The sequence below is a fragment of the Chiloscyllium plagiosum genome, unplaced genomic scaffold, assembly GCF_037043375.1.
Source record: "Chiloscyllium plagiosum isolate Xiang-an unplaced genomic scaffold, Cpla_swu_hap1 HiC_scaffold_21, whole genome shotgun sequence".
Lineage (NCBI taxonomy): Eukaryota > Metazoa > Chordata > Chondrichthyes > Orectolobiformes > Hemiscylliidae > Chiloscyllium > Chiloscyllium plagiosum.
The window spans coordinates 63093518-63115974 of record NW_028270159.1 but is presented as its reverse complement, the minus strand read 5'-3'; positions in this window follow the sequence as shown (position 1 = coordinate 63115974).

Genomic DNA, 22457 nt, shown 5'->3' with positions numbered 1-22457 from the left:
CGGGCAGTGTGAGGGAGAGAGAGTGGGAGCAGGCAGTGTGAGGGAGAGAGAGTGGGAGCGGGCACTGTGAGGGAGAGAGAGTGCGAGCGGGCAGTGTGACGGAGAGAGAGAGTGGGAGCGGGCAGTGTGAGGGAGAGAAAGAGGGGGAGTGGGCAGTGTGAGGGAGAGAGAGTGCGAGCGGGCAGTGTGAGGGAGAGAGAGTGGGAGCGGGCAGTGTGAGGGAGAGAGAGTGGGAGTAGGCAGTGTGAGGGAGAGAGTGGGTGCGGGCACTGTGAGGGAGAGAGAGTGGGAGCGGGCAGTGTGAGGGAGAGAGAGAGTGGGAGCGGGCAGTGTGAGGGAGAGAAAGAGGGGGAGTGGGCAGTGTGAGGGAGAGAGAGTGCGAGCGGGCAGTGTGAGGGAGAGAGAGTGGGAGCGGGCAGTGTGAGGGAGAGAGAGTGGGAGCAGATAGTGTGAGAGAGAGAGAGTGGGAGCGGGCAGTGTGAGGGAGAGAGAGTGGGAGCAGACAGTGTAAGGGAGAGAGGGAGTGGGAGCAGACCGTGTGAGGGAGAGAGAGTGGGAGCGGGCAGTGTGAGGAAGAGAGAGTGGGAGCAGGCAGTGTGAGGGAGAGAGAGTGGGAGCGAGCAGTGTGAGGGAGAGAGAGAGGGAGCGGGCAGTGTGAGGGAGAGAGAGTGGTAGCGGGCAGTGTGAGGGAGAGAGAGAGTGGGAGCGGGCAGTGTGAGGGAGAGAGAGAGTGGGAGCGGGCAGTGTGAGGGAGAGAGAATCGGAGCGGGTAGTGTCAGGGAGAGAGAGAGTGGGAGCAGACAGTGTGAGGGAGAGAGACTGGGAGCGGGCAGTGTGAGGGAGAGAGAGTGGGTGCAGACAGTTTGAGGGAGAGAGAGTGGGAGCGGGCAGTGTGAGGGAGAGAGAGAGTGGGAGTGGGCAGTGTGAGGGAGAGAGAGTGGGAGCGGGCAGTGTGAGTGAGAGAGAGTGGGAGCGGGCAGTGTGAGGGAGAGAGAATCGGAGCGGGCAGTGTCAGGGAGAGAGAGAGTGGGAGCAGACAGTGTGAGGGAGAGAGACTGGGAGCGGGCAGTGTGAGGGAGAGAGAGTGGGTGCAGACAGTGTGAGGGAGAGAGAGTGGGAGCGGGCAGTGTGAGGGAGAGAGAGTGGGAGCGGGCAGTGTGAGGGAGAGAGAGAGTGGGAGCAGGCAGTGTGAGGGAGAGAGGGTGGGAGCGGGCAGTGTGAGGGAGAGAGAGTGGGAGCAGGCAGTGTGAGGGCGAGAGAGTGGGAGCGGGCATTGTGAGGGAGAGAGAGGGGGAGCAGGCAGTGTGAGGGAGAGAGAGTGGGAGCAGGCAGTGTGAGGGAGAGAGAGTGGGAGCAGGCAGTGTGAGGGAGAGAGAGTGGGAGCGGGCAGTGTGAGGGAGAGAGAGTGGGAGCAGACAGTGTGAGGGAGAGAGAGTGGGAGCGGGCAGTGTGAGCGAGAGAGAGTGGGAGCGGGCAGTTTGAGGGACAGAGAGAGTGTGAGCGGGCAGAGTCAGGGAGAGAGAGTGTGGGAGCAGGCAGTGTGAGGGAGAGAGAGTGAGAGCGGGCAGTGTGAGGGAGAGAGAGTGGGAGCAGACAGTGTGAGGAAGAGAGAGAGTGGGAACCAGCAGAGTGAGGGAGAGAGAGTGGGAGCTGGCAGTGTGAGGGAGAGAGAGTGGGAGCAGTCAGTGTGAGGGAGAGAGAGAGTGGGAGCCAGCAGAGTGAGGGAGAGAGAGTGGGAGCGGGCAGTGTGAGGGAGAGAGAGTGGGAGCGGGCAGTATGAGGGAGAGAGAGAGTGGGAGGGGGCAGTGTGAGGGAAAGAGAGTGGGAGCGGGCAGTGTGAGGGAGGGAGAGTGGGAGCCGGCAGTGTGAGGGAGAGAGAGTGGGAGCGGGCAGTGTGAGGGAGAGAGAGTGGGAGCGGTCAGTGTGAGGGAGAGAGAGAGTGGGAGCCGGCAGTGTGAGGGAGAGAGAGGGGGAGCCGGCAGAGTGAGGGAGAGAGAGTGGGAGCTGGCAGTGTGAGGGAGAGAGAGTGGGAGCCGGCCGATTGAGGGAGAGAGAGTGGAAGCGGGCAGTGTGAGGGAGAGAGAGTGGGAGCTGGCAGTGTGAGGGAGAGAGAGAGTGAGAGTGGGCAGAGTGAGGGAGAGAGAGAGTGGGAGCAGACAGTGTGAGGGAGAGAGAGAGTGAGAGTGGGCAGAGTGAGGGAGAGAGAGAGTGGGAGCAGACAGTGTGAGGGAGAGAGAGAGTGAGAGCGGGCAGAGTGAGGGAGAGAGAGAGTGGGAGCTGACAGTGTGAGTGAGAGACAGTGGGAGCGTGCAGAGTGAGGGAGAGAGAGTGGGAGCGTGCAGAGTGAAGGAGAGAGAGTGGGAGCAGGCAGTGTGATGGGGAGAGAGTGGGAGCGGGCAGTGTGAGGGAGAGAGAGTGGGAGCGGGCAGTGTGAGGGAGAGAGAGTGGGAGCAGGCAGTGTGAGGGAGAGAGAGTGGGAGCGGGCACAGTGAGGGAGAGAGAGTGCGAGCGGGCAGTGTGACGGAGAGAGAGAGTGGGAGCGGGCAGTGTGAGGGAGAGAAAGAGGGGGAGGGGGCTGTGTGAGGGAGAGATAGAATGGGAGTGGGCAGTGTGAGGGAGAGAGAGTGGGAGCGGGCAGTGTGAGGGAGAGAGAGTGGGAGCGGGCAGTGTGAGGGAGAGAGAGTGGGAGTAGGCAGTGTGAGGGAGAGAGAGTGGGTGCGGGCACTGTGAGGGAGAGAGAGTGGGAGCGGGCAGTGTGAGGGAGAGAGAGAGTGGGAGTGGGCAGTGTGAGGGAGAGAAAGAGGGGGAGCGGGCAGTGTGAGGGAGAGAGAGTGCGAGCGGGCAGTGTGAGGGAGAGAGAGTGGGAGCGGGCAGTGTGAGGGAGAGAGAGTGGGAGTGGGCGTTGTGATGGAGAGAGAGTGGGAGCAGATAGTGTGAGGGAGAGAGAGTGGGAGCGGGCAGTGTGAGGGAGAGAGAGTGGGAGCAGACAGTGTAAGGGAGAGAGGGAGTGGGAGCAGACCGTGTGAGGGAGAGAGAGTGGGAGCGGGCAGTGTGAGGAAGAGAGAGTGGGAGCGGGCAGTGTGAGGGAGAGAGAGTGGGAGCGGGCAGTGTGAGGGAGAGAGAGAGGGAGCGGGCAGTGTGAGGGAGAGAGAGTGGTAGCGGGCAGTGTGAGGGAGAGAGAGAGTGGGAGCGGGCAGTGTGAGGGACAGAGAGACTGGGAGCGGGCAGTGTGAGGGAGAGAGAATCGGAGCGGGTAGTGTCAGGGAGAGAGAGAGTGGGAGCAGACAGTGTGAGGGAGAGAGACTGGGAGCGGGCAGTGTGAGGGAGAGAGAGTGGGTGCAGACAGTTTGAGGGAGAGAGAGTGGGAGCGGGCAGTGTGAGGGAGAGAGAGTGGGTGCAGGCAGTGTGAGGGAGAGAGAGAGTGGGAGTGGGCAGTGTGAGGGAGAGAGAGTGGGATCGGGCAGTGTGAGTGAGAGAGAGTGGGAGCGGGCAGTGTGAGGGAGAGAGAATCGGAGCGGGCAGTGTAAGGGAGAGAGAGAGTGGGAGCAGACAGTGTGAGGGAGAGAGAGTGGGAGCGGGCAGTGTGTGGGGGAGAGAGTGGGAGCGGGCAGTGTGAGGGAGAGAGAGTGGGAGCGGGCAGTGTGAGGGAGAGAGAGTGGGAGCGGGCAGTGTGAGGGAGAGAGAGTGGGAGCGGGCACTGTGAGGGAGAGAGAATGCGAGCGGGCAGTGTGAGGGAGAGAGAGAGTGGGAGCAGGCAGTGTGAGGGAGAGAGAGTGGGTGCGGGCACTGTGAGGGAGAGAGAGTGGGAGTAGGCAGTGTGAGGGAGAGAGAGTGGGTGCGGGCACTGTGAGGGAGGGAGAGTGGGAGCGGGCAGTGTGAGGGAGAGAGACAGTGGGAGTGGGCAGTGTGAGGGAGAGAAAGAGGGGGAGCGGGCAGTGTGAGGGAGAGAGAGTGCGAGCGGGCAGTGTGAGGGAGAGAGAGTGGGAGCGGGCAGTGTGAGGGAGAGAGAGTGGGAGCAGACAGTGTGAGGGAGAGAGAGTGGGAGCGGGCAGTGTGAGCGAGAGAGAGTGGGAGCGGGCAGTGTGAGGGACAGAGAGAGTGTGAGCGGGCAGAGTCAGGGAGAGAGAGTGTGGGAGCAGGCAGTGTGAGGGAGAGAGAGTGAGAGCGGGCAGTGTGAGGGAGAGAGAGTGGGAGCAGACAGTGTGAGGAAGAGAGAGAGTGGGAACCAGCAGAGTGAGGGAGAGAGAGTGGGAGCTGGCAGTGTGAGGGAGAGAGAGTGGGAGCAGTCAGTGTGAGGGAGAGAGAGAGTGGGAGCCAGCAGAGTGAGGGAGAGAGAGTGGGAGCGGGCAGTGTGAGGGAGAGAGAGTGGGAGCGGGCAGTATGAGGGAGAGAGAGAGTGGGAGGGGGCAGTGTGAGGGAAAGAGAGTGGGAGCGGGCAGTGTGAGGGAGGGAGAGTGGGACTCGGCAGTGTGAGGGAGAGAGAGTGGGAGCGGGCAGTGTGAGGGAGAGAGAGTGGGAGCGGTCAGTGTGAGGGAGAGAGAGAGTGGGAGCCGGCCTGTGTGAGGGAGAGAGAGGGGGAGCCGGCAGAGTGAGGGAGAGAGAGTGGGAGCTGGCAGTGTGAGGGAGAGAGAGTGGGAGCCGGCCGATTGAGGGAGAGAGAGTGGAAGCGGGCAGTGTGAGGGAGAGAGAGTGGGAGCTGGCAGTGTGAGGGAGAGAGAGAGTGAGAGCGGGCAGAGTGAGGGAGAGAGAGAGTGGGAGCAGACAGTGTGAGGGAGAGAGAGAGTGAGAGTGGGCAGAGTGAGGGAGAGAGAGAGTGGGAGCAGACAGTGTGAGGGAGAGAGAGAGTGAGAGCGGGCAGAGTGAGGGAGAGAGAGAGTGGGAGCTGACAGTGTGAGTGAGAGACAGTGGGAGCGTGCAGAGTGAGGGAGAGAGAGTGGGAGCGTGCAGAGTGAAGGAGAGAGAGTGGGAGCAGGCAGTGTGATGGGGAGAGAGTGGGAGCGGGCAGTGTGAGGGAGAGAGAGTGGGAGCGGGCAGTGTGAGGGAGAGAGAGTGGGAGCAGGCAGTGTGAGGGAGAGAGAGTGGGAGCGGGCACAGTGAGGGAGAGAGAGTGCGAGCGGGCAGTGTGACGGAGAGAGAGAGTGGGAGCGGGCAGTGTGAGGGAGAGAAAGAGGGGGAGGGGGCTGTGTGAGGGAGAGATAGAATGGGAGTGGGCAGTGTGAGGGAGAGAGAGTGGGAGCGGGCAGTGTGAGGGAGAGAGAGTGGGAGCGGGCAGTGTGAGGGAGAGAGAGTGGGAGTAGGCAGTGTGAGGGAGAGAGAGTGGGTGCGGGCACTGTGAGGGAGAGAGAGTGGGAGCGGGCAGTGTGAGGGAGAGAGAGAGTGGGAGTGGGCAGTGTGAGGGAGAGAAAGAGGGGGAGCGGGCAGTGTGAGGGAGAGAGAGTGCGAGCGGGCAGTGTGAGGGAGAGAGAGTGGGAGCGGGCAGTGTGAGGGAGAGAGAGTGGGAGCAGATAGTGTGAGGGAGAGAGAGTGGGAGCGGGCAGTGTGAGGGAGAGAGAGTGGGAGCAGACAGTGTAAGGGAGAGAGGGAGTGGGAGCAGACCGTGTGAGGGAGAGAGAGTGGGAGCGGGCAGTGTGAGGAAGAGAGAGTGGGAGCGGGCAGTGTGAGGGAGAGAGAGTGGGAGCGGGCAGTGTGAGGGAGAGAGAGAGGGAGCGGGCAGTGTGAGGGAGAGAGAGTGGTAGCGGGCAGTGTGAGGGAGAGAGAGAGTGGGAGCGGGCAGTGTGAGGGACAGAGAGACTGGGAGCGGGCAGTGTGAGGGAGAGAGAATCGGAGCGGGTAGTGTCAGGGAGAGAGAGAGTGGGAGCAGACAGTGTGAGGGAGAGAGACTGGGAGCGGGCAGTGTGAGGGAGAGAGAGTGGGTGCAGACAGTTTGAGGGAGAGAGAGTGGGAGCGGGCAGTGTGAGGGAGAGAGAGTGGGTGCAGGCAGTGTGAGGGAGAGAGAGAGTGGGAGTGGGCAGTGTGAGGGAGAGAGAGTGGGAGCGGGCAGTGTGAGTGAGAGAGAGTGGGAGCGGGCAGTGTGAGGGAGAGAGAATCGGAGCGGGCAGTGTAAGGGAGAGAGAGAGTGGGAGCAGACAGTGTGAGGGAGAGAGAGTGGGAGCGGGCAGTGTGAGGGGGAGAGAGTGGGAGCGGGCAGTGTGAGGGAGAGAGAGTGGGAGCGGGCAGTGTGAGGGAGAGAGAGTGGGAGCGGGCAGTGTGAGGGAGAGAGAGTGGGAGCGGGCACTGTGAGGGAGAGAGAATGCGAGCGGGCAGTGTGAGGGAGAGAGAGAGTGCGAGCGGGCAGTGTGAGGGAGAGAGAGTGGGTGCGGGCACTGTGAGGGAGAGAGAGTGGGAGTAGGCAGTGTGAGGGAGAGAGAGTGGGTGCGGGCACTGTGAGGGAGGGAGAGTGGGAGCGGGCAGTGTGAGGGAGAGAGAGAGTGGGAGTGGGCAGTGTGAGGGAGAGAAAGAGGGGGAGCGGGCAGTGTGAGGGAGAGAGAGTGCGAGCGGGCAGTGTGAGGGAGAGAGAGTGGGAGCGGGCAGTGTGAGGGAGAGAGAGTGGGAGCAGATTGTGTGAGGGAGAGAGAGTGGGAGCAGGCAGTGTGAGGGAGAGAGAGTGGGAGCAGACTGTGTGAGGGAGAGAGAGTGGGAGCGGGCAGTGTGAGGGAGAGAGAGTGGGAGCGGGCAGTGTAAGGGAGAGAGAGTGGGAGCGGGCAGTGTGAGGGAGAGAGTGGGAGCGGGCAGTGTGAGGGAGAGTGGTAGCGGGCAGTGTGAGGGAGAGAGAGAGTGGGAGCGGGCAGTGTGAGGGAGAGAGAGAGAGTGGGAGCGGGCAGTGTGAGGGAGAGAGACTGGGAGCGGGCAGTGTGAGGGAGAGAGTGTGGGTGCAGACAGTTTGAGGGAGAGAGAGTGGGAGCGGGCAGTGTGAGGGAGAGAGAGTGGGTGCAGGCAGTGTGAGGGAGAGAGAGAGTGGGAGTGGGCAGTGTAAGGGAGAGAGAGTGGGAGCAGGCAGTGTGAGTGAGAGAGAGTGGGAGCGGGCAGTGTGAGGGAGAGAGAATCAGAGCGGGTAGTGTAAGGGAGAGAGAGAGTGGGAGCAGACAGTGTGAGGGAGAGAGACTGGGAGCGGGCAGTGTGAGGGAGAGAGAGTGGGTGCAGACAGTGTGAGGGAGAGAGAGTGGGAGCTGGCATTGTGAGGGAGAGAGAGTGGGAGCGGGCAGTGTGAGGGAGAGAGAGAGTGGGAGCAGGCAGTGTGAGGGAGAGAGGGTGGGAGCGGGCAGTGTGAGGGAGAGAGAGTGGGAGCAGGCAGTGTGAGGGAGAGAGAGTGGGAGCCGGCAGTGTGAGGGAGAGAGAGAGTGTGAGCGGGCAGTGTGAGAGGGAGAGAGTGGGAGCGGGCAGTGTGAGGGAGAGAGAGTGGGAGCGGGCATTGTGAGGGAGAGAGAGTGGGAGCAGGCAGTGTGAGGGAGAGAGAGTGGGAGTGGGCAGTGTGAGGGAGAGAGAGTGGGAGTGGGCAGTGTGAGCGAGAGAGAGTGGGAGCGGGCAGTGTGAGAGAGAGAGAGAGTGGGAGCAGGCAGTGTGGAGGAGAGAGAGTGGGAGCGGGCAGTGTGAGGGAGAGAGAGTGGGAGCAGGCAGTGTGAGGAAGAGAGAGAGTGGGAGCCAGCAGAGTGAGGGAGAGAGAGTGGGAGCTGGCAGTGTGAGGGAGAGAGAGTGGGAGCAGGCAGTGTGAGGGAGAGAGAGAGTGGGAGCCAGCAGAGTGAGGGAGAGAGAGTGGGAGCGGGCAGTGTGAGGGAGAGAGAGTGGGAGCGGGCAGTATGAGGGAGAGAGAGAGTGGGAGTAGACAGTGTGAGGGAGGGAGAGTGGGAGCCGGCAGTGTGAGGGAGAGAGAGTGGGAGCGGGCAGTGTGAGGGAGAGAGAGTGGGAGCGGGCAGTGTGAGGGAGAGAGAGAGTGGGAGCAGACAGTGTGAGGGAGGGAGAGTGGGAGCTGGCAGTGTGAGGGAGAGAGAGTGGGAGCGGGCGGTGTGAGGGAGAGAGAGAGGGGGAGCTGACAGTGTGAGGGAGAGAGAGTTGGAGGAGACAGTGTGAGGGAGAGAGAGTGGGAGCGGGCAGTGTGAGGGCGAGAGAGAGTGGGAGCGGGCAGTGTGAGGGAGAGAGAGTTGGAGCCGACAGTGTGAGGGAGAGAGAGAGTGAGAGCAGGCAGAGTGAGGGAGAGAGAGAGTGGGAGCAGACAGTGTGAGGGAGAGAGAGAGTGAGAGCGGGCAGAGTGAGAGAGAGAGAGAGTGGGAGCAGACAGTGTGAGGGAGAGAGAGTGGGAGCAGACAGTGTGAGGGAGAGAGAGTGGGAGCGGGCAGTGTGAGGGAGAGAGAGAGTGGGAGCCTGCAGTGTGAGGGAGAGAGAGTGGGAGCGGGCAGTGTGAGGGAGAGAGAGTGGGAGCGGGCAGAGTGAGGGAGAGAGAGTGGGAGCAGGCTGTGTGAGGGAGAGAGAGTGGGAGCGGGAAGTGTGAGGGAGAGAGAGAGTGGGAGTGGGCAGTGTGAGGGAGAGAGAGAGTGGGAGTGGGCAGTGTGAGGGAGAGAGAGTGGGAGCGTGCAGTCTGAGGGAGAGAGAGTGGGAGCGGGCAGAGTGAGGGAGAGAGAGTGGGAGCGGGCAGTGTGAGAGAGAGAGAGAGTGGGAGCAGGCAGTGTGAGGGAGAGAGAGTGGGAGTAGACAGTGTGAGGAAGAGAGAGAGTGGGAGCCAGCAGAGTGAGGGAGAGAGAGAGGGAGCTGGCAGTGTGAGGGAGAGAGAGTGGGAGCAGGCAGTGTGAGGGAGAGAGAGAGTGGGAGCCAGCAGAGTAAGGGAGAGAGAGTGGGAGCGGGCAGTGTGAGGGAGAGAGCGTGGGAGAGGGCAGTATGAGGGAGAGATAGAGTGGGAGTAGACAGTGTGAGGGAGGGAGAGTGGGAGCCGGCATGTGTGAGGGAGAGACAGTGGGAGCGGGCAGTGTGAGGGAGAGAGAGTGGGAGCGGGCAGTGTGAGGGAGAGAGAGAGTGGGAGCAGACAGTGTGAGGGAGGGAGAGTGGGAGCTGGCAGTGTGAGGGAGAGAGAGAGTGGGAGCGGGCAGTGTGAGGGAGAGAGAGTTGGAGCTGACAGTGTGAGGGAGAGAGAGAGTGAGAACGGGCAGAGTGAGGGAGAGAGAGAGTGGGAGCAGACAGTGTGAGGGAGAGAGAGAGTGAGAGCGGGCAGAGTGAGAGAGAGAGAGAGTGGGAGCAGACAGTGTGAGGGAGAGAGAGTGGGAGCAGACAGTGTGAGGGAGAGAGAGTGGGAGCGGGCAGTGTGAGGGAGAGAGAGAGTGGGAGCCGGCAGTGTGAGGGAGAGAGAGTGGGAGCGGGCAGTGTGAGGGAGAGAGAGTGGGAGCGGGCAGTGTGAGGGAGAGAGAGTGGGAGTAGGCAGTGTGAGGGAGAGAGAGTGGGTGCGGGCACTGTGAGGGAGAGAGAGTGGGAGCGGGCAGTGTGAGGGAGAGAGAGAGTGGGAGCGGGCAGTGTGAGGGAGAGAAAGAGGGGGAGCGGGCAGTGTGAGGGAGAGAGAGTGCGAGCGGGCAGTGTGAGGGAGAGAGAGTGGGAGCGGGCAGTGTGAGGGAGAGAGAGTGGGAGCAGATAGTGTGAGGGAGAGAGAGTGGGAGCGGGCAGTGTGAGGGAGAGAGAGTGGGAGCAGACAGTGTAAGGGAGAGAGAGAGTGGGAGCAGGCTGTGTGAGGGAGAGAGAGTGGGAGCGGGCAGTGTGAGGAAGAGAGAGTGGGAGCGGGCAGTGTGAGGGAGAGAGAGTGGGAGCGGGCAGTGTGAGGGAGAGAGAGAGGGAGCGGGCAGTGTGAGGGAGAGAGAGTGGTAGCGGGCAGTGTGAGGGAGAGAGAGAGTGGGAGCGGGCAGTGTGAGGGACAGAGAGAGTGGGAGCGGGCAGTGTGAGGGAGAGAGAATCGGAGCGGGTAGTGTAAGGGAGAGAGAGAGTGGGAGCAGACAGTGTGAGGGAGAGAGACTGGGAGCGGGCAGTGTGAGGGAGAGAGAGTGGGTGCAGACAGTTTGAGGGAGAGAGAGTGGGAGCGGGCAGTGTGAGGGAGAGAGAGTGGGTGCAGACAGTGTGAGGGAGAGAGAGAGTGGGAGTGGGCAGTGTGAGGGAGAGAGAGTGGGAGCGGGCAGTGTGAGTGAGAGAGAGTGGGAGCGGGCAGTGTGAGGGAGAGAGAATCGGAGCGGGCAGTGTAAGGGAGAGAGAGAGTGGGAGCAGACAGTGTGAGGGAGAGAGAGTGGGAGCGGGCAGTGTAAGGGAGAGAGAGTGGGAGCGGGCAGTGTGAGGGAGAGAGTGGGAGCGGGCAGTGTGAGGGAGAGTGGTAGCGGGCAGTGTGAGGGAGAGAGAGAGTGGGAGCGGGCAGTGTGAGGGAGAGAGAATCAGAGCGGGTAGTGTAAGGGAGAGAGAGAGTGGGAGCAGACAGTGTGAGGGAGAGAGACTGGGAGCGGGCAGTGTGAGGGAGAGAGAGTGGGTGCAGACAGTGTGAGGGAGAGAGAGTGGGAGCTGGCATTGTGAGGGAGAGAGAGTGGGAGCGGGCAGTGTGAGGGAGAGAGAGAGTGGGAGCAGGCAGTGTGAGGGAGAGAGGGTGGGAGCGGGCAGTGTGAGGGAGAGAGAGTGGGAGCAGGCAGTGTGAGGGAGAGAGAGTGGGAGCCGGCAGTGTGAGGGAGAGAGAGAGTGTGAGCGGGCAGTGTGAGAGGGAGAGAGTGGGAGCGGGCAGTGTGAGGGAGAGAGAGTGGGAGCGGGCATTGTGAGGGAGAGAGAGTGGGAGCAGGCAGTGTGAGGGAGAGAGAGTGGGAGTGGGCAGTGTGAGGGAGAGAGAGTGGGAGTGGGCAGTGTGAGCGAGAGAGAGTGGGAGCGGGCAGTGTGAGAGAGAGAGAGAGTGGGAGCAGGCAGTGTGGAGGAGAGAGAGTGGGAGCGGGCAGTGTGAGGGAGAGAGAGTGGGAGCAGGCAGTGTGAGGAAGAGAGAGAGTGGGAGCCAGCAGAGTGAGGGAGAGAGAGTGGGAGCTGGCAGTGTGAGGGAGAGAGAGTGGGAGCAGGCAGTGTGAGGGAGAGAGAGAGTGGGAGCCAGCAGAGTGAGGGAGAGAGAGTGGGAGCGGGCAGTGTGAGGGAGAGAGAGTGGGAGCGGGCAGTATGAGGGAGAGAGAGAGTGGGAGTAGACAGTGTGTTGGAGGGAGAGTGGGAGCCGGCAGTGTGAGGGAGAGAGAGTGGGAGCGGGCAGTGTGAGGGAGAGAGAGTGGGAGCGGGCAGTGTGAGGGAGAGAGAGAGTGGGAGCAGACAGTGTGAGGGAGGGAGAGTGGGAGCTGGCAGTGTGAGGGAGAGAGAGTGGGAGCGGGCTGTGTGAGGGAGAGAGAGAGGGGGAGCTGACAGTGTGAGGGAGAGAGAGTTGGAGGAGACAGTGTGAGGGAGAGAGAGTGGGAGCGGGCAGTGTGAGGGCGAGAGAGAGTGGGAGCGGGCAGTGTGAGGGAGAGAGAGTTGGAGCCGACAGTGTGAGGGAGAGAGAGAGTGAGAGCAGGCAGAGTGAGGGAGAGAGAGAGTGGGAGCAGACAGTGTGAGGGAGAGAGAGAGTGAGAGCGGGCAGAGTGAGAGAGAGAGAGAGTGGGAGCAGACAGTGTGAGGGAGAGAGAGTGGGAGCAGACAGTGTGAGGGAGAGAGAGTGGGAGCGGGCAGTGTGAGGGAGAGAGAGAGTGGGAGCCTGCAGTGTGAGGGAGAGAGTGTGGGAGCGGGCAGTGTGAGGGAGAGAGAGTGGGAGCGGGCAGAGTGAGGGAGAGAGAGTGGGAGCAGGCTGTGTGAGGGAGAGAGAGTGGGAGCGGGAAGTGTGAGGGAGAGAGAGAGTGGGAGTGGGCAGTGTGAGGGAGAGAGAGAGTGGGAGTGGGCAGTGTGAGGGAGAGAGAGTGGGAGCGTGCAGTCTGAGGGAGAGAGAGTGGGAGCGGGCAGAGTGAGGGAGAGAGATTGGGAGCGGGCAGTGTGAGAGAGAGAGAGAGTGGGAGCAGGCAGTGTGAGGGAGAGAGAGTGGGAGTAGACAGTGTGAGGAAGAGAGAGAGTGGGAGCCAGCAGAGTGAGGGAGAGAGAGAGGGAGCTGGCAGTGTGAGGGAGAGAGAGTGGGAGCAGGCAGTGTGAGGGAGAGAGAGAGTGGGAGCCAGCAGAGTGAGGGAGAGAGAGTGGGAGCGGGCAGTGTGAGGGAGAGAGCGTGGGAGAGGGCAGTATGAGGGAGAGATAGAGTGGGAGTAGACAGTGTGAGGGAGGGAGAGTGGGAGCCGGCATGTGTGAGGGAGAGACAGTGGGAGCGGGCAGTGTGAGGGAGAGAGAGTGGGAGCGGGCAGTGTGAGGGAGAGAGAGAGTGGGAGCAGACAGTGTGAGGGAGGGAGAGTGGGAGCTGGCAGTGTGAGGGAGAGAGAGAGTGGGAGCGGGCAGTGTGAGGGAGAGAGAGTTGGAGCTGACAGTGTGAGGGAGAGAGAGAGTGAGAACGGGCAGAGTGATGGAGAGAGAGAGTGGGAGCAGACAGTGTGAGGGAGAGAGAGAGTGAGAGCGGGCAGAGTGAGAGAGAGAGAGAGTGGGAGCAGACAGTGTGAGGGAGAGAGAGTGGGAGCAGACAGTGTGAGGGAGAGAGAGTGCGAGCGGGCAGTGTGAGGGAGAGAGAGTGGGAGCGGGCAGTGTGAGGGAGAGAGAGTGGGAGCAGATAGTGTGAGGGAGAGAGAGTGGGAGCGGGCAGTGTGAGGGAGAGAGAGTGGGAGCAGACAGTGTAAGGGAGAGAGAGAGTGGGAGCAGGCTGTGTGAGGGAGAGAGAGTGGGAGCGGGCAGTGTGAGGAAGAGAGAGTGGGAGCGGGCAGTGTGAGGGAGAGAGAGTGGGAGCGGGCAGTGTGAGGGAGAGAGAGAGGGAGCGGGCAGTGTGAGGGAGAGAGAGTGGTAGCGGGCAGTGTGAGGGAGAGAGAGAGTGGGAGCGGGCAGTGTGAGGGACAGAGAGAGTGGGAGCGGGCAGTGTGAGGGAGAGAGAATCGGAGCGGGTAGTGTAAGGGAGAGAGAGAGTGGGAGCAGACAGTGTGAGGGAGAGAGACTGGGAGCGGGCAGTGTGAGGGAGAGAGAGTGGGTGCAGACAGTTTGAGGGAGAGAGAGTGGGAGCGGGCAGTGTGAGGGAGAGAGAGTGGGTGCAGACAGTGTGAGGGAGAGAGAGAGTGGGAGTGGGCAGTGTGAGGGAGAGAGAGTGGGAGCGGGCAGTGTGAGTGAGAGAGAGTGGGAGCGGGCAGTGTGAGGGAGAGAGAATCGGAGCGGGCAGTGTAAGGGAGAGAGAGAGTGGGAGCAGACAGTGTGAGGGAGAGAGAGTGGGAGCGGGCAGTGTGAGGGGGAGAGAGTGGGAGCGGGCAGTGTGAGGGAGAGAGAGTGGGAGCGGGCAGTGTGAGGGAGAGAGAGTGGGAGCGGGCAGTGTGAGGGAGAGAGAGTGGGAGCGGGCACTGTGAGGGAGAGAGAATGCGAGCGGGCAGTGTGAGGGAGAGAGCGAGTGGGAGCGGGCAGTGTGAGGGAGAGAGAGTGGGTGCGGGCACTGTGAGGGAGAGAGAGTGGGAGTAGGCAGTGTGAGGGAGAGAGAGTGGGTGCGGGCACTGTGAGGGAGGGAGAGTGGGAGCGGGCAGGTTGAGGGAGAGAGACAGTGGGAGTGGGCAGTGTGAGGGAGAGAAAGAGGGGGAGCGGGCAGTGTGAGGGAGAGAGAGTGCGAGCGGGCAGTGTGAGGGAGAGAGAGTGGGAGCGGGCAGTGTGAGGGAGAGAGAGTGGGAGCAGATTGTGTGAGGGAGAGAGAGTGGGAGCGGGCAGTGTGAGGGAGAGAGAGTGGGAGCAGACCGTGTGAGGGAGAGAGAGTGGGAGCGGGCAGTGTGAGGGAGAGAGAGTGGGAGCGGGCAGTGTGAGGGAGAGAGAGTGGGAGCGGGCAGTGTGAGGGAGAGAGAGTGGGAGCGGGCAGTGTGAGGGAGAGTGGTAGCGGGCAGTGTGAGGGTGAGAGAGAGTGGGAGCGGGCAGTGTGAGGGAGAGAGAGAGTGGGAGCGGGCAGTGTGAGGGAGAGAGACTGGGAGCGGGCAGTGTGAGGGAGAGAGAGTGGGAGCGGGCAGTGTGAGGGAGAGAGAGTGGGAGCGGGCAGTGTGAGGGAGAGTGGTAGCGGGCAGTGTGAGGGTGAGAGAGAGTGGGAGCGGGCAGTGTGAGGGAGAGAGAGAGTGGGAGCGGGCAGTGTGAGGGAGAGAGACTGGGAGCGGGCAGTGTGAGGGAGAGAGAGTGGGAGCTGGCAGTGTGAGGGAGAGAGAGTGGGAGCCGGCCGATTGAGGGAGAGAGAGTGGGAGCAGAGAGTGTGAGGGAGAGAGAGTGGGAGCAGACAGTGTGACGGAGAGAGAGAGTGGGAGCGAGCAGAGTGAGGGAGAGAGCGAGAGGGAGCCGGCAGAGTGAGGGAGAGAGAGTGGGAGCTGGCAGTGTGAGGGAGAGAGAGAGTGAGAGTGGGCAGAGTGAGGGAGAGAGAGAGTGGGAGCAGACAGTGTGAGAGAGAGAGAGTGGGAGCGTGCAGAGTGAGGGAGAGAGAGTGGGAGCGTGCAGAGTGAAGGAGAGAGAGTGGGAGCAGGCAGTGTGATGGGGAGAGAGTGGGAGCGGGCAGTGTGAGGGAGAGAGAGTGGGAGCTGACAGTGTGAGAGAGAGAGAGTGCGAGCGGGCAGTGTGAGGGAGAGAGAGTGGGAGCAGACAGTGTAATGGAGAGAGAGTGGGAGCGGGCAGTGTGAGGGAGAGAGAGTGGGAGCGGGCAGTGTGAGGGAGAGAGAGTGCGAGCGGGCAGTGTGAGGGAGAGAGAGAGTGGGAGCAGGCAGTGTGAGGGAGAGAGAGTGGGAGCGGGCAGTGTGAGGGAGAGAGAGTGGGAGCGGGCAGTGTGAGGGAGAGAGAGAGGGAGCGGGCAGTGTGAGGGAGAGAGAGTGGTAGCGGGCAGTGTGAGGGAGAGAGAGAGTGGGAGCGGGCAGTGTGAGGGACAGAGAGAGTGGGAGCGGGCAGTGTGAGGGAGAGAGAATCGGAGCGGGTAGTGTAAGGGAGAGAGAGAGTGGGAGCAGACAGTGTGAGGGAGAGAGACTGGGAGCGGGCAGTGTGAGGGAGAGAGAGTGGGTGCAGACAGTTTGAGGGAGAGAGAGTGGGAGCGGGCAGTGTGAGGGAGAGAGAGTGGGTGCAGACAGTGTGAGGGAGAGAGAGAGTGGGAGTGGGCAGTGTGAGGGAGAGAGAGTGGGAGCGGGCAGTGTGAGTGAGAGAGAGTGGGAGCGGGCAGTGTGAGGGAGAGAGAATCGGAGCGGGCAGTGTAAGGGAGAGAGAGAGTGGGAGCAGACAGTGTGAGGGAGAGAGAGTGGGAGCGGGCAGTGTGAGGGGGAGAGAGTGGGAGCGGGCAGTGTGAGGGAGAGAGAGTGGGAGCGGGCAGTGTGAGGGAGAGAGAGTGGGAGCGGGCAGTGTGAGGGAGAGAGAGTGGGAGCGGGCACTGTGAGGGAGAGAGAATGCGAGCGGGCAGTGTGAGGGAGAGAGCGAGTGGGAGCGGGCAGTGTGAGGGAGAGAGAGTGGGTGCGGGCACTGTGAGGGAGAGAGAGTGGGAGTAGGCAGTGTGAGGGAGAGAGAGTGGGTGCGGGCACTGTGAGGGAGGGAGAGTGGGAGCGGGCAGGTTGAGGGAGAGAGACAGTGGGAGTGGGCAGTGTGAGGGAGAGAAAGAGGGGGAGCGGGCAGTGTGAGGGAGAGAGAGTGCGAGCGGGCAGTGTGAGGGAGAGAGAGTGGGAGCGGGCAGTGTGAGGGAAAGAGAGTGGGAGCAGATTGTGTGAGGGAGAGAGAGTGGGAGCGGGCAGTGTGAGGGAGAGAGAGTGGGAGCAGACCGTGTGAGGGAGAGAGAGTGGGAGCGGGCAGTGTGAGGGAGAGAGAGTGGGAGCGGGCAGTGTGAGGGAGAGAGAGTGGGAGCGGGCAGTGTGAGGGAGAGAGAGTGGGAGCGGGCAGTGTGAGGGAGAGTGGTAGCGGGCAGTGTGAGGGTGAGAGAGAGTGGGAGCGGGCAGTGTGAGGGAGAGAGAGAGTGGGAGCGGGCAGTGTGAGGGAGAGAGACTGGGAGCGGGCAGTGTGAGGGAGAGAGAGTGGGAGCGGGCAGTGTGAGGGAGAGAGAGTGGGAGCGGGCAGTGTGAGGGAGAGTGGTAGCGGGCAGTGTGAGGGTGAGAGAGAGTGGGAGCGGGCAGTGTGAGGGAGAGAGAGAGTGGGAGCGGGCAGTGTGAGGGAGAGAGACTGGGAGCGGGCAGTGTGAGGGAGAGAGAGTGGGAGCTGGCAGTGTGAGGGAGAGAGAGTGGGAGCCGGCCGATTGAGGGAGAGAGAGTGGGAGCAGAGAGTGTGAGGGAGAGAGAGTGGGAGCAGACAGTGTGACGGAGAGAGAGAGTGGGAGCGAGCAGAGTGAGGGAGAGAGCGAGAGGGAGCCGGCAGAGTGAGGGAGAGAGAGTGGGAGCTGGCAGTGTGAGGGAGAGAGAGAGTGAGAGTGGGCAGAGTGAGGGAGAGAGAGAGTGGGAGCAGACAGTGTGAGAGAGAGAGAGTGGGAGCGTGCAGAGTGAGGGAGAGAGAGTGGGAGCGTGCAGAGTGAAGGAGAGAGAGTGGGAGCAGGCAGTGTGATGGGGAGAGAGTGGGAGCGGGCAGTGTGAGGGAGAGAGAGTGGGAGCTGACAGTGTGAGAGAGAGAGAGTGCGAGCGGGCAGTGTGAGGGAGAGAGAGTGGGAGCAGACAGTGTAATGGAGAGAGAGTGGGAGCGGGCAGTGTGAGGGAGAGAGAGTGGGAGCGGGCAGTGTGAGGGAGAGAGAGTGCGAGCGGGCAGTGTGAGGGAGAGAGAGAGTGGGAGCAGGCAGTGTGAGGGAGAGAGAGTGGGAGCGGGCACTGTGAGGGAGAGAGAGTGCGAGCGGGCAGTGTGACGGAGAGAGAGAGTGGGAGCGGGCAGTGTGAGGGAGAGAAAGAGGGGGAGGGGGCTGTGTGAGGGAGAGATAGAATGGGAGTGGGCAGTGTGAGGGAGAGAGAGTGGGAGCGGGCAGTGTGAGGGAGAGAGAGTGGGAGCGGGCAGTGTGAGGGAGAGAGAGTGGGAGTAGGCAGTGTGAGGGAGAGAGAGTGGGTGCGGGCACTGTGAGGGAGAGAGAGTGGGAGCGGGCAGTGTGAGGGAGAGAGAGAGTGGGAGCGGGCAGTGTGAGGGAGAGAAAGAGGGGGAGCGGGCAGTGTGAGGGAGAGAGAGTGCGAGCGGGCAGTGTGAGGGAGAGAGAGTGGGAGCGGGCAGTGTGAGGGAGAGAGAGTGGGAGCAGATAGTGTGAGGGAGAGAGAGTGGGAGCGGGCAGTGTGAGGGAGAGAGAGTGGGAGCAGACAGTGTAAGGGAGAGAGGGAGTGGGAGCAGACCGTGTGAGGGAGAGAGAGTGGGAGCGGGCAGTGTGAGGAAGAGAGAGTGGGAGCGGGCAGTGTGAGGGAGAGAGAGTGGGAGCGGGCAGTGTGAGGGAGAGAGAGAGGGAGCGGGCAGTGTGAGGGAGAGAGAGTGGTAGCGGGCAGTGTGAGGGAGAGAGAGAGTGGGAGCGGGCAGTGTGAGGGAGAGAGAGAGTGGGAGCGGGCAGTGTGAGGGAGAGAGAATCGGAGCGGGTAGTGTAAGGGAGAGAGAGAGTGGGAGCAGACAGTGTGAGGGAGAGAGACTGGGAGCGGGCAGTGTGAGGGAGAGAGAGTGGGTGCAGACAGTTTGAGGGAGAGAGAGTGGGAGCGGGCAGTGTGAGGGAGAGAGAGTGGGAGCGGGCAGTGTGAGGGAGAGAGAGTGGGTGGAGGCAGTGTGAGGGAGAGAGAGAGTGGGAGTGGGCAGTGTGAGGGAGAGAGAGTGGGAGCGGGCAGTGTGAGTGAGAGAGAGTGGGAGCGGGCAGTGTGAGGGAGAGAGAATCGGAGCGGGCAGTGTAAGGGAGAGAGAGAGTGGGAGCAGACAGTGTGAGGGAGAGAGACTGGGAGCGGGCAGTGTGAGGGAGAGAGAGTGGGTGCAGACAGTGTGAGGGAGAGAGAGTGGGAGCGGGCAGTGTGAGGGAGAGAGAGTGGGAGCGGGCAGTGTGAGGGAGAGAGAGAGTGGGAGCAGGCAGTGTGAGGGAGAGAGGGTGGGAGCGGGCAGTGTGAGGGAGAGAGAGTGGGAGCAGGCAGTGTGAGGGCGAGAGAGTGGGAGCCCGCAGTGTGAGGGAGAGAGAGAGTGGGAGCGGGCAGTGTGAGGGGGAGAGAGTTGGAGCGGGCAGTGTGAGGGAGAGAGAGTGGGAGCGGGCATTGTGAGGGAGAGAGAGTGGGAGCAGGCAGTGTGAGGGAGAGAGGGTGGGAGCGGGCAGTGTGAGCGAGAGAGATTCGGAGCGGGCAGTGTGAGAGAGAGAGAGTGGGAGCAGGCAGTGTGAGGGAGAGAGGGTGGGAGCGGGCAGTGTGAGGGAGAGAGAGTGGGAGCAGACAGTGTGAGGGAGAGAGAGTGGGAGCGGGCAGTGTGAGGGACAGAGAGAGTGTGAGCGGGCAGAGTCAGGGAGAGAGAGTGTGGGAGCAGGCAGTGTGAGGGAGAGAGAGTGAGAGCGGGCAGTGTGAGGGAGAGAGAGTGGGAGCAGACAGTGTGAGGAAGAGAGAGAGTGGGAGCCAGCAGAGTGAGGGAGAGAGAGTGGGAGCTGGCAGTGTGAGGGAGAGAGAGTGGGAGCAGTCAGTGTGAGGGAGAGAGAGTGGGAGCCAGCAGAGTGAGGGAGAGAGAGTGGGAGCGGGCAGTGTGAGGGAGAGAGAGTGGGAGCGGGCAGTATGAGGGAGAGAGAGAGTGGGAGCAGACAGTGTGAGGGAGGGAGAGTGGGAGCCGGCAGTGTGAGGGAGAGAGAGTGGGAGCGGGCAGTGTGAGGGAGAGAGAGAGTGGGAGCCGGCAGTGTGAGGGAGAGAGAGTGGGAGCGGGCAGTGTGAGGGAGAGAGAGAGGGGGAGCTGACAGTGTGAGGGAGAGAGAGTTGGAGGAGACAGTGTGAGGGAGAGAGAGTGGGAGCGGGCAGTGTGAGGGAGAGAGAGAGTGGGAGCGGGCAGTGTGAGGGAGAGAGAGTTGGAGCCGACAGTGTGAGGGAGAGAGAGAGTGAGAGCGGGCAGAGTGAGGGAGAGAGAGAGTGGGAGCAGACAGTGTGAGGGAGAGAGAGAGTGAGAGCGGGCAGAGTGAGAGAGAGAGAGAGTGGGAGCAGACAGTGTGAGGGAGAGAGAGTGGGAGCAGACAGTGTGAGGGAGAGAGAGTGGGAGCGGGCAGTGTGAGGGAGAGAGAGAGTGGGAGCCGGCAGTGTGAGGGAGAGAGAGTGGGAGCGGGCAGTGTGAGGGAGAGAGAGTGAGAGCGGGCAGAGTGAGGGAGAGAGAGTGGGAGCAGGCTGTGTGAGGGAGAGAGAGTGGGAGCGGGCAGTGTGAGGGAGAGAGAGAGTGGGAGTCGGCAGTGTGAAGGAGAGAGAGAGTGGGAGTGGGCAGTGTGAGGGAGAGAGAGTGGGAGCGGGCAGTCTGAGGGAGAGAGAGTGGGAGCGTGCAGAGTGAGGGAGAGAGAGTGGGAGCAGGCAGTGTGAGGGAGAGAGAGTGGGAGCGGGCATTGTGAGGGAGAAAGAGTGGGAGCGGGCACTGTGAAGGAGAGAGAGTGGGAGCGTGCAGTGTGAGGGAGAGAGAGTGGGAACAGGCAGTGTGAGGGAGAGAGAGTGGGAGCGGGCAGTGTGAGGGAGAGAGAGAGAGTGGGAGCGGGCAGTGTGAGGGAGAGAGAGTGGTAGCGGGCAGTGTGTGGGAGAGAGAGTGGGAGCGGGCACTGTGAGGGAGAGAGAGTGCGAGCGGGCAGTGTGACGGAGAGAGGGAGTGGGAGCGTGCAGTGCGAGGGAGAGAAAGGGGGGGAGGGGACTGTGTGAGGGAGAGATAGAATGGGAGTGGGCAGTGTGAGGGAGAGAGAGTGGGAGCGGGCAGTGTGAGGGAGAGAGAGTGGGAGCGGGCAGTGTGAGGGAGAGAGAGTGGGAGCAGATAGTGTGAGGGAGAGAGAGTGGGAGCGGGCAGTGTGAGGGAGAGAGAGTGGGAGCAGACAGTGTAAGGGAGAGAGGGAGTGGGTGCAGACCGTGTGAGGGAGAGAGAGTGGGAGTGGGCAGTGTGAGGAAGAGAGAGTGGGAGCGGGCAGTGTGAGGGAGAGAGAGTGGGAGCGGGCAGTGTGAGGGAGAGAGAGAGGGAGCGGGCAGTGTGAGGGAGAGAGAATGGTAGCGGGCAGTGTGAGGGAGAGAGAGAGTGGGAGCGGGCAGTGTGAGGGAGAGAGAGAGTGGGAGCGGGCAGTGTGAGGGAGAGAGAATCGGAGCGGGTAGTGTAAGGGAGAGAGAGAGTGGGAGCAGACAGTGTGAGGGAGAGAGACTGTGAGCGGGCAGTGTGAGGGAGAGAGAGTCGGTGCAGTCAGTTTGAGGGAGAGAGAGTGGGAGCGGGCAGTGTGAGGGAGAGAGAGTGGGTGCAGGCAGTGTGAGGGAGAGAGAGAGTGGGAGTGGGCAGTGTGAGGGAGAGAGAGTGGGAGCGGGCAGTGTGAGTGAGAGAGAGTGGGAGCGGGCAGTGTGAGGGAGAGAGAATCGGAGCGGGCAGTGTAAGGGAGAGAGAGAGTGGGAGCAGACAGTGTGAGGGAGAGAGACTGGGAGCGGGCAGTGTGAGGGAGAGAGAGTGGGTGCAGACAGTGTGAGGGAGAGAGAGTGGGAGCGGGCAGTGTGAGGGAGAGAGAGTGGGACTGGGCAGTGTGAGGGAGAGAGAGAGTGGGAGCAGGCAGTGTGAGGGAGAGAGGGTGGGAGTGGGCAGTGTGAGGGAGAGAGAGTGGGAGCAGGCAGTGTGAGGGCGAGAGAGTGGGAGCCGGCAGTGTGAGGGAGAGAGGGAGTGGGAGCGGGCAGTGTGAGGGGGAGAGAGTGGGAGCGGGCAGTGTGATGGAGAGAGAGTGGGAGCGGGCATTGTGAGGGAGAGAGAGTGGGAGCGGGCATTGTGAGGGAGAGAGAGTGGGAGCGGGCAGTGTGAGGGAGAGAGAGTGGGAGTGGGCAGTGTGAGCGAGAGAGAGTGGGAGCGGGCAGTGTGAGAGAGAGAGTGTGGGAGCAGGCAGTGTGAGGGAGAGAGAGTGGGAGCGGGCAGTGTGAGGGAGAGAGAGTGGGAGCAGACAGTGTGAGGGAGAGAGAGTGGGAGCGGGCAGTGTGAGCGAGAGAGAGTGGGAGCGGGCAGTGTGAGGGACAGAGAGAGTGTGAGCGGGCAGAGTCAGGGAGAGAGAGTGTGGGAGCAGGCAGTGTGAGGGAGAGAGAGTGAGAGCGGGCAGTGTGAGGGAGAGAGAGTGGGAGCAGACAGTGTGAGGAAGAGAGAGAGTGGGTGCCAGCAGAGTGAGGGAGAGAGAGTGGGAGCTGGCAGTGTGAGGGAGAGAGAGAGTGGGAGCCAGCAGAGTGAGGGAGAGAGAGTGGGAGCGGGCAGTGTGAGGGAGAGAGAGTGGGAGCGGGCAGTATGAGGGAGAGAGAGAGTGGGAGCAGACAGTGTGAGGGAGGGAGAGTGGGAGCCGGCAGTGTGAGGGAGAGAGAGTGGGAGCGGGCAGTGTGAGGGAGAGAGAGTGGGAGCGGGCAGTGTGAGGGAGAGAGAGAGTGGGAGCAGACAGTGTGAGGGAGGGAGTGTGGGAGCCGGCAGTGTGAGGGAGAGAGAGTGGGAGCGGGCAGTGTGAGGGAGAGAGAGAGGGGGAGCTGACAGTGTGAGGGAGAGAGAGTTGGAGGAGACAGTGTGAGGGATAGAGAGTGGGAGCGGGCAGTGTGAGGGAGAGAGAGAGTGGGAGCGGGCAGTGTGAGGGAGAGAGAGTTGGAGCCGACAGTGTGAGCGAGAGAGAGAGTGAGAGCGGGCAGAGTGAGGGAGAGAGAGAGTAGGAGCAGACAGTGTGAGGGAGAGAGAGTGGGAGCGGGCAGTGTGAGGGAGAGAGAGAGTGGGAGCCGGCAGTGTGAGGGAGAGAGAGTGGGAGCGGGCAGTGTGAGGGAGAGAGAGTGGGAGCGGGCAGAGTGAGGGAGAGAGAGTGGGAGCAGGCTGTGTGAGGGAGAGAGAGTGGGAGCGGGCAGTGTGCGGGAGAGAGAGAGTGGGAGTGGGCAGTGTGAGGGAGAGAGAGAGCGGGAGTGGGCAGTGTGCGGGAGAGAGAGTGGGAGCGGGCAGTGTGAGGGAGAGAGAGTGGGAGCGGGCAGTGTGAGGGAGAGAGAGAGTGGGAGCAGGCAGTGTGAGGGAGAGAGGGTGGGAGCGGGCAGTGTGAGGGAGAGAGAGTGGGAGCAGGCAGTGTGAGGGCGAGAGAGTGGGAGCCGGCACTGTGAGGGAGAGTGAGAGTGGGAGCGGGCAGTGTGAGGGGGAGAGAGTGGGAGCGGGCAGTGTGAGGGAGAGAGAGTGGGAGCGGGCATTGTGAGGGAGAGAGAGTGGGAGCA